The following is an 11,216-nucleotide window of genomic DNA, read 5'->3' on the forward strand; positions in this document are numbered from 1 at the left end:
AAGTCTTAGCCAAGATCTACATTAAGAACAAATATTTATAGATGCATTATATAATGGACCATGTAGGTAACTATTATTTTTTACTAAAGCATGTAACATCAGTAGCATTAGCAGTTATTTGCTAAAATTGGCTTCTTTTGGGGACCAGGATGCGATGATGTTTTGACTCACAAGCTGGTCATACCTAATATGTCTACTGATTAGCTGTTAAAGTGAGTTATTTTCTGTGCCCAAAATTAAGCCTTTATAAAGTACACATAAGTGAAAAGGCCTTATTTTTTTCTGTTTACCTCCGTTCGTTTTCCTGAAATTAGCCATACTGAAGTGTAATTTTTTTAAATCATTTCTACTTTATTGTTAAGAATTGCAATACCTCTTTTAACTTTTAAAGTCTCCCACATTATGAGCTTACACTCTATACAAAAGAAAACCATAGAAAGGACATTTCTGTTGTTTCTGTGATTAATAAGTAAAAACACTTCATCTTTCCCAAGTACTGTTACTATGTCACTGTTAATTATAACAGCATCAACTAACTTGACAACATTATCTATAGAATCTCCACTCTGAAAAATTTATAAATTACCCGTGATCATACATAGAAAAGAAAAACTGATAAATTAAGTAGACTTTTGCCTGTTTGCTTAAAGATTTAATTACAGCTTTCCATTCTATTCAAGTAGTGAAGTACTCAGCTGTGAACAAAACCCATTAGACACTCCATGAGGAAAAAGACTCGGGGCTCTGCTCCCGTAAAGATTCTAGGCTAGGAAACCCCCAGCACAGTCAGCTCCGCCCTGTACAGTCATTGGAATGACTGGTTGGCTCACAACCACAGAAGTCTGCATGTTTGATTCATATGTTCCTTTCATACAGTTTAATAGTACCAGGCTGGGCCTGCTTTAGTCTTTATGGATAAGTATATGTGATTTAGCCACTTGAATGCAAAGTTCAATCAGTAAGCTACTGAGTTAATAATCTTAGAAACAATGAAGACAGATACTTATGAATATATTTATCTATTCAACTTAGAAACAGAATTAGTGAGACTGCAGTGATTCCCAGGGCACTGCCTGCCTCTAGTTTGTGATCACTCCATGTACGGAAGTGATCTTATCTGACCTTAAGGAACCTATTAATTGGGAAGATTCATACTCATGAAAAACCAAAAGTTCTATTAATGTAAAAGAAGAGTTGTATAACTAAGCTAAAAAGTTCTTGGAAATTTTCCGGCCCATCTTTCTGCTTCTCCAGACAAAGAGAGATGAAATGACTTGCTCACAGATATGCCACTCTGAGGAAATTCAGAAGAAGGAGAAATTCGGAATGATTTGGCAAATTTCATGTAGGGTATGTCTGACCCTTAAAGAACACTGTGCAGTTAAAGTCGGTGCAGCCCCTCAGTGAGATGGTTAACACAGTGACCGTCACCGTGGGCCCACGCAGATCAGAGGTTATGAGGCTGGTGCAGGATGTGCCACAGTTCCAGTCTGTTGTTCATAGGATCCCCTGAGTCATGGTGAACTTGCGAGCACCTAACAGGGTGGTGGGGGAAGAGTGAAGGACCCATCTCCCTCCATTGCCCTCAGGTGTTGCAGGGTTTTAAAGAAAATTTGATTCTAAAATCCCTCCTGCCCAAAATGGCTTAAGTTTGAAAAAGAGATTTGGAAAAAGGATACAAAGGTATCTCAATCCTAAATACTAGAATCATAGCCATGGTTTACAGCAGCCTAGAATTAGTGACCTAGAACCCTGTATTCAGGATTGCATATCTTCTTGTGTTCATTCTCTCTATCAGCGTGTGTGTGTGTGTGTGTGTGTGTGTGTGTCCCCTCATGTACCTGTGTGTGTGTGCCCCCTTATGTACCATTCCCTCTCTAACTTCCGTTAGGCACTTTTCCTCCCCTTTGGCTTGTGCTAGAATTCTATTGTTCTGCTACCCCACATACATCCTTCTTCAACATTCCAAAATATGATTTCCTATAAAGGTTTCAGATACTGTTTCAAATGTGTGAACACCAGTTAAAGCAAGCAACTCTTCTAAGCATGCTTCAGTAGCCATTGGTCAGCTCTCCTGTGTGTCTGGAAATCCTACTTTTAGTAGGAGGTACTGAAAAGTATGTTAATAGATAAACTTTAGTTTTATTAAATTGTATATAGAATCAAAATTGTATAATCTCTAAGGATGACAACAGAACTCAGAAGATACTAGCATATTCTGGTGCCAGTTTTTCTTCTATGCTACTTAGCAAACCTTAATAAAAATCACAAAACCTTTTTTTTTTCTTAAAGGTTACAAAAATTGAAAAAATAATTCCTGTATCAAATTCACCAATTACTAACATTTTTCTTATATTTGTTATAGCATTTTTATTTTCTGTATATATACATACAGATGTTGTTGTTATTTTTCATCAAGTCACCTGCAACACATAGCGACTTGATGTACAACAGCTCTGAACTGTGCCCTGTCCTGAGCGAGTCTCACTGTTTCAAGACACCTACCTCCACAACTCCAGTCACTGAGTCAGTCCATCTCATCCAAGGGATACCTCTCCCGGGCGGTCCCTCTACCCTCCCAAACATGTTCTTCTCCAAGGACTGGCCCCTCCTGGCCACGTGCCCAAAGTATCTGAGATGGAGCTTCAAAATCCTTGCCTCCAAGGAGCAGCCTGGTTTCACCCTCTCCAAGACAGACCTGTTTGTTTGCTTGGTAATCCATGGTATGTTCAATATTCTCTCTAGCTCCACAACTCAAAAGCATCAATTCCTCTTTGGTCATCTCTAGTCACTGTCCAGTTCTCTGATGCATAGCAAGTAATTTCAAAGACCATGGCCTGAATCAGGTACATCTTAGTCGCCAGACTGACATCATTGCTCTTTAGCACTTTGAAGAGATCACTGACAGCAGATTTCCCCAGTGGAATTTGTCTTTTGAGACAGAGTTCTTTTCATACACACTCTTTATATGCACTAGTTTTATGAAAAGCTGTAGAAATCATGCCCCTTTACTCCTGAATATTGCATATATAATATACATTATATAATACAATGTTATATAATAATATAATAATACAATGCAATTTAATCTATAAGCCTCTTTAATATTTTGACAGTTGTTCCAGTCATGTCCTTTTTGGCACTTTATTACTCAATCTGAGATCCCCAGTATTTTTTTATTATTTATGAGGCAGACAAAAGCAGCAATCCCTCCCCTGAAGGAAGTCACAGTCTACAGTGTTGGATGGTCAGCATGAGCCCTTGGAGAATAGAATGCACAGGGTGCCATGGAAGTGCTCAGCCCACATCAAAGATAACATCCCACACATACATCCCTTTTAAACAGGTCTTTCCCTCTTCTGTTTCAATGCAGTGTGCATTATTTTTCCCCTTTTTTCTTAGCTTCTCCCCCCAACCCCATGTCAGTCCTGTTTTATAACAGTGGCATTATGCAGTATTTGTCCTTTTGTGCCTGGGATGTTTAACTATTATTTACATGACAACAGGCCAGAATAAGAGCTGCATAAAACAGTGGACTGGGGGGAGGAGGGGCAGGAAATTGTGATTTTTTTTTCTTTTTTCAAAGAGAAAAACTGGGGTGGGTAGGAAGGAAAATGTGCAACAATGAATGAATGGAAATCCAAGTTCTCGATAATTCAAATCTCAATTAAAATAAAAGAATTAGAAAATAAAACTTTTCTATTCAATCAAATAAAACTTTTCTATTTAATCAAATTTTATCCTTTGAGAAAACATATTTTGAAAAAAGACATTAAAAAAAAAAGATGACATCCAAGAATCAGTTAAATTTGACTCAGTGGTAAAGAAATAGGAGGGACAGAGGGCTCAGTAGTAGACATGGCTCACCAAAGAAACACAAACCAGGAGAGCTGAAGAGATTGTGGCACGTGGTTTGGGAATTGGGAGTCGTTGAGGAGCCCAAGAAGATCAGCCTGGCAAGGGAATCATGTTCTCCATCATGGAGGCCTCTGTAGACCTTCTCAGGAGTTAGACATCTGTACTCAGGTTCAGTGAGCAGTCAGGAAGCTCTTTCTAAAGGGAGCATAATCCAGCTAACCCAGTGTAACTAATGATGATAAATGGAGAAAAGACTGAAGTATCAATAATTTTATTTTAATTCACAATGAAAACCCATGATAATAGCAGTCAAGAAATCAAAAGATGCATTGCATTGGGGGGAAATCTGGTGTCAAGGCCCTCTCCAAACTGCTAAAGAGCAAAGATGTCCATTTCTTAAATTTATTATTATTATTATTATTATTATATGTGTGTGTGTGTACACATACCATCAAATCAGATCTGACTGGTACAGGAGGAGACTGTCTCTCCTTCACCAGCAGAGCATCTGGTGGATTTGAACTGCGTACCTCTGAGATTGCAGTGCAGCTTCTTGCCACTAGGCCACCAGAGCTCACCCAAAGGTATCCATTTAAAGACTAAGTGGCGCGAGACCCAAACTGTGGTCTCTTCAGTTGCTCCGTATGCATGTGAAAGTCGGTTAGCAAAAGGGAAAGGCGTCAGGATGGTTGATGCCTTTAAGTTGTGTTGACAGTATTGGCTATCCCGTACCGACAGGTCAGTCTTGAAAGAAGTGCAACTGTGTAGTCCTGGCAGTGAGGATGGTGAGACTGCATCTCACATATTTGCAGCCTATTATCAGGAGTGACTAATGCTTGGAAAAGGAAATTATGCTGAGAAAAGGAAAAGGTCTGAGAAATAAAGGAAGAGCCTCGGTAAAATTAGCTGGCACAGCGATGACAAAAGTGGGCTTGAGCCCCGTGGAGCTTCTGAGGAAGGTGCTTCCAGGCCGGGATTTAGTCTCTTGCACGTAGGGTCATTAGCGTTGACTTGATGGTAGCTGTCAACACCAACGGGAATCACTCATGTATTCAACAGCTCTCCTGCAAGCACTGACGATGGTCCAGGCCTCATTCTGGACGTGGAGATAACCCAGTGAAGCACAGCTCCTGTTTTTATGGAGTTTACACTCTACAATTGTATTTTAAATATTACTTGGTCAGTAATACAATGGACAGATTAGGGGCAAAGAGACTAGTTAGAAAGTAATTAGTTAACCTTATTCTGTAGTTATCACCATTTTTATAGAGTATTTTAAATTGTACCTATTAGGTTGAGTAACTGGGACTAAGAGTAATGTTGTAGATAAATATCATTTGTGCTAATTACCTTGTGAATTTGAATCCTCTAAGACGCTGTGTGTGCACTTGAAGATGACTCTCTTTTCTTTTCCCATGCTGCAGAATCTGACAGCTCCCAGTATTTCTTTGTAATCTTGATCCTTAAAAGGAATCTAACAGATTTCCCAAGACTTAAACATATTACTCGATTCTTTCTCTTTTCTTCATGTCTGTGATGTATAATTAATCATAAATTACTTCATTTTGTTTCATTTCATTTACAACATTTATGAGCTTCACTTTGTCGATATGAAATGCATTTCCCATCCTTTCCTTTCCAAAGTGGCGTAATTAGTGTTAGCATCTTTTTTAACAGGCTACATAAAGTTTAGTGGCTGGATTAAATCAAGTCATTAACATAATGTGCTACCCAATTTGCCCCTATCTCTTTTCTGTTTCCAGGACATCAAAGTGCCATAGAGTGCCAGTGTAATTGGGCCTTGCTGGCCTGTCAGATTCCGTCAGCCTGATGGGTGCTGTTTTCACTAAAAAGCTTCTAGGCATGATAATTATGGATAAAGGGAGGGCGGAGGTGCAGAGAAGGGAGAGTCTGATAAATGTAAAACTTTGGACATCTCTCCATGAATATTTTATTAATTTGAATATTCAAAAGTTAACAGTATCAATTTTCTGTATAATGCTTTGATTGAAAGCCTTGTTTCAGATTCTCAAACTAGACATCAAATGAAGAATTTGCACCTGTATCAGCATTTAATGGAAAAGAGTTAGCATCCTTCCTTTTCTCCAATTTCTAATTTTATCATGTATATAACTCAGATTTCCATTTTCACAACAACATTGGTACCCATGCGTGCACAGAGCTCTTAAAGTGTGCCCACAGGTTACAGTGGGAATCACAGGCCGGAAAAGTACCCTTGTGCAGGGCGTATTTACATATTCCTTTTTTCCCTTTGCTACTAATAGCAGTTTTGTAAAAGCTGCCATAGTCAATTGGAATAAATTGTAATTCCACCTGGAAAACCAGGTGCTCTTGAATAATAAAAGCTGATACTCCCAAGTCATTTCAAAAATGACGTTCCGCAAACTGTATTTTTAAAAGCTTTGGGAAGAAAAATACACAGGGCAATACGTGGCTTTTAGGATGCACTTATTAAAAATTATTCAGGCACTTTAGAAACAAATAAGATTGCTTATCAATAGCTAAAGATAAGCCTTCCAGCTTGTTCCTGGTGGACGCAACCACGCATTGCCATCAAGCTGACTGTGACCCGGAGCAGCCCTGTGAGTAGAAACGCCCAGTGGGGTTTCCAAAGCTGTGAGTCTGTCTAGACACTCACTGCCTTACTATCTTTGTAGAGGGGCTGGTCGGCTCAAACTGCCAACTTTGAGGTGAACAGCCAAGCATATCCAGTCAGTCATTCGTTCCTACTTTATGGTCTGACATCGATGCAGTTCTCTCTCTCTCCATTCCTCCCTGTGACTTCCACTTTCACACAACCGTCTATGCTCTGATGCTCTGAGCTCTGTCTGCCTCCCGAGCTCTATCCTTTCTCAAATGCTGCCCTTGGATCTTGTATGGTTGATTATTGTAAGGACTGGTGTACCACCTTCCTGGGGTTACTGTTTCCCTTATCAAACCTTCCAGGCAGGTCAGAACCTACTTATAGCTGACCCTCTAGTGGCCTTAAGACTGTGCGTGATATGAGAGGAGCTGACCCATCTTTCTCCCTCAGAGCTACTGGTGGAGTCGAATCACCAGAAAGGTGCCACGTTTGAGTTAGCAGTGCACCTCCCTGTAGGCGACCAGGCAGGAAGAGATCAAAAGATCCACCGAAGGCTGCAAAGAAACATGTAACACACAGTGTAACTTAAGCCAAATACAGATTTTGAAATATATTTTCTATAGAATCGGAAATATTTCAGTACTCTCTTAAAATAATTGCTTTTACCCCTTCCTTCCATCTTCTTTTGATGCTTTCTGGATTATTTCCATTAAAAAAAAATCTAAGCAAGCAAGGATGCGTCATCTACATAACACAGGTTATTGATGAGTCTCCCTCCAATCCTGATGCCACAGTCTTCTTCATAGAGTCAAGCTTCTCGAATGATTTTCTCAGATTGAATAGTTTTTACAGTCAGTTGTATCACCTTACTTGGGAATGGGAACAAATATGGACCTCTTCCAATCCGTTGGCCAGACAGCTGTCCTCCCAATTTCCTGGCATAAACTGGCCAGAAGCATATAGCTCCAGAATCTCATTATGAGCATTGCTTCCCACACCAGCAGAGGGTAGACATGCTGTAGAAGTGATGCTTGCAATGTCCTAAGGAGGAAAGGCTGGTTGTTTTGCTGTCGGACGTCCCCTAGGTGGGCATGTCTGTACAACTGACCTCTGACTGATTTTAGACCAGCCTGCATAGAACACATTGTAATTTCAAAGGACAGCCCCCAGGCTTGTTTATATGAGAATTAGTCAATCTGATTCCGATACAGCCCATCAGGTGAGATCTATGTGTAAAGTTATCATTTGTGTCTTTTAAAAAAGGTATTTGCAATGAATAAATAATTGAAAATAAAAATCCAGTCATTCTAAAAAAAACATAATTGCTTTTAAAGCTATCTTTATCTGTTGTAGCGTAATTATCTCTTACTAATATACCATAATGGTTTAGCACTAGTCTGTCCATTTGCTGTACAGAGGTAACTCGTGGTTGCTGTGATGCTAAACACTGTGACAAATGTGATACCGATGTGTCAAATGCAGTAATGGTCCCCCATGGTGGACAGTGTTTGGTGGAGCTTCCCAATTAAAACAAGCTTGGAGCAGGAATGGCATGCACTTCCGAAACAGCTTGCCTCCAGAAACTCTGTGAACTTGGAGAAATGATGAAAGTTATACAAGTGTTCAGGTCTTTCATTCACAGGGTCGCTATGAGTTGTCTACGACTTGATGGCACTTAACAAAACAATAAAGCAATGCTATCGATTCCGCTTCAACTCATGCAATCCTCTATTAGTTTCTGAGGCCATAAATCATTAGGGAGGAGCTTCGCTACAGGCAACTAATGGATTTGAACTACCAGCCTTTCACTTAGCAGCCCAGCATATGCCATCAGAGTGCTGTGTATTTTTTCCTAACACACATATAACCTATACGTAGTCCATTGTATAGCTATACCAGATTTGTTTATATAAGTTCATTTTGATATTCAGGAGTTTTCTAGTTTTTTTAGAAGCAATTCTAAGTAAAATAACCCTTTCATACATAACAATGTGTAAAATTCCATTTTATCCTGTCACCGCTTTTTGTTACAGAAACTTTCTGTCACTACCATAGAATACTTACAGGCTCTTTACAGAACAAAGTTGCCAACCTCTCATAAGGGCAAAAAGGGGGCTTTTTATTTTTTTTTTCTCTATAATTATATTTTATTAATTTTCATAAACATTTACAGAGATTTTGGGCTTCCACTAATTCATTGTTACACTATTCTCTCTACCCTCCTCCCAGTTTGTTCTTGTCCAAATGCCACAGTGCCTGTCAAAGCCAGTTCTGATTAATCTTCTTTGTCAGTGTATCCTTTGCCATTCCCTATCACTCCTCCCTGAAAGAGACTTCACCCTGAGTCATAAGGAAAAGGGGACGGCGTATTCTCTTAGCTACTTCCTGCTGAAAAGGGACGCTGTGGGTTTCAGGGTGAAGATCTTCTCTCACTACTCTAAAGGGCCCCTTTGGCAGTAGGAAACACATAGACTATTATGGAGATTGATTTTGGAATTCAGATGCACTCTTATTGATTGTGCTTGGCTGTACATGTACATATCCTTCAAGATGTATCATGGGGGTGTTGCAACCTAGAAGACACAAATTTGACTAACAAGTTATAAGCACATGAGTCCAAAAATTATGGAAAAGTAAAAGAAAAGATTCTTTCATTGTTTTACAAACACTCGCCCAGGTAAAGGGGGCTTTTTAAATATATTTATCACTTACGTTGTTAGATTTTTTTTGTTTGTTTGTTTCATGATAAGCATAGATTGCTTTTAATCAGGCGATAATTGAGGTCCAAAAACCTGAACAAAGAACTAGACTTTGTAGAAGCACTTTGCTATGCACCATATATTCTATCTCTTCCGAGCCCTCTGGGCCAACCAACATTAACCCCGGTTCTGTCCTACTGTCTCGCTGTAAGCAGGAACCACATAGGCACTGTAGCGCCAGAGGGGGATCCCTCTCCCCAGGCGAGTGCTCCAGTGGGCCAGCTCAACTTGCCCTGCATGCTGTGGACCCAAGACCAGCGCTCCTTCTGCTGGTGGAGGCCACTGAGCAGTCCAGGCTTCAGCAGTGAGAGGAAAAGGCCAAGAAAGGGAAGCTGGGAGAGAGAGAGAGGAGGGCGGAGTGGGGCTGGAAAAGTCTAGGAAGCTAGAAATCCAAATTCAAGCTACTCGTCTTGGAGATGCCCAAGTGCCTTGACATCCATTTTAATCTCTGTTCACTCACTTGAGTATATCTCCAAAGAGCGGACCCAAGATATACCCTATGCTAAATCTTGTCTCAATGATAGAACAAAGATAATCCATTCCCAAATACAATTATAACACATTGTGTGTATGGACAGGGTGTAGAACTTGCACTGTTTTGATAGGACATGCTTTTCAATCCATGTTGTTGTTGTTGTTGTTATGTGCCGTCGAGTCGCCTGCGACTCATAGCGACCCTATGTACAACAGCCCTAAACTCTGCTCTGTCCTGTGCCAATCGCACTGTCTCTGACACTCCCATCCCAATTATCCCAGTTACTGAATCAATCCACCTCATAGAGGGCCTTCCACTCCTGCACCGTCCCTCCACCCTCCCAAGCATGATGTCCCTCTCCAAGGACCGGTCTCTCCTCACAACATGTCCAAAGTATGTCAGACGGAGCCTCAGAATCCTTGCCATATACTAAATCCATACCATATACTAAAACACTCAATAGTAACTAAACAGCAGATTAAAATTCTTGGAAGTGTTACCATCAGTTGGACGACGTGCCAGTTTTCATTACAGGAGGACACTGCCCACCTTTCTCCCTCCCACAGAGCATCTGGTGATCCTTTTGGTTAACTAATGGCTACGCCACCAGAGCACACAAATTAAACATACTAAGGGTAGAACTCAGAATGAGGTTTATCAGAACTTTCAGGTAATTCAGGTATACTGCTAAAATTTGATTCTGCAACATCAGGGGAAAGCAGTACTTCTCACCCTTGGCTGGGTGTTAAAAGTTACCTCGGCCAACAACTACAAGAGGAACTGTGCCACCTTTAATCCTACAGATGATCTTGTCTTAAATGATGGCGTCCTCTGGGATGTCCACTCTGCACAGGCCATCCACAAGTTTGACAAGTTCAACATGAACATCAGTGGTGTTTTCCATCCAAATGGTCTGGAAGTCATCATTAATACTGAGATTTGGGACCTTCGTACTTTCCATCTTTTACACACGGTCCCTGCTCTGGATCAATGCCGAGTAGTGTTCAACCACACGGGGACGGTGATGTACGGAGCTGTGTTGCAGGCAGATGATGAAGATGATTTAATGGAAGAGAGGATGAAAAGCCCTTTTGGGTCATCCTTCCGAACTTTTAATGCAACTGACTATAAACCTATAGCCACCATTGATGTGAAACGAAACATCTTTGACTTATGCACAGACACCAAAGACTGCTATCTTGCTGTCATTGAGAACCAAGGCAGCATGGATGCCCTGGGGAACATGGATACGGTGTGTAGACTGTATGAAGTGGGCAGGCAGCGTCTGGCGGAGGATGAGGATGAAGAGGAGGACCAGGAAGAGGAAGAGCAGGAGGAAGAAGATGATGATGAAGATGACAATGACACTGATGACCTAGATGAGCTTGACACTGACCAGCTGCTGGAGGCAGAGTTGGAGGAGGATGACAACAATGAGAACGCAGGGGAGGATGGGGACAATGACTTCTCTCCCTCTGATGAGGAAATAGCAAACCTGCTAGAGGAGGGAGAGGACGGG

General features: G+C 40.8%; 1 protein-coding gene across 2 annotated transcripts in view; it reads left to right on the plus strand.

Annotated features, from left to right (window-relative positions):
* RPGRIP1L (RPGRIP1-like) overlaps nt 1-11,216 on the plus strand; it is a 118,196-nt gene that overhangs the window by 80,380 nt on the left and 26,600 nt on the right. The window lies entirely within an intron of this gene.

This window comes from Elephantulus edwardii, unplaced genomic scaffold (genome assembly GCF_000299155.1).
Source record: "Elephantulus edwardii isolate Elephantulus edwardi_28Jun2011 unplaced genomic scaffold, EleEdw1.0 scaffold00201, whole genome shotgun sequence".
NCBI classification, from domain to species: Eukaryota; Metazoa; Chordata; class Mammalia; order Macroscelidea; family Macroscelididae; genus Elephantulus; species Elephantulus edwardii.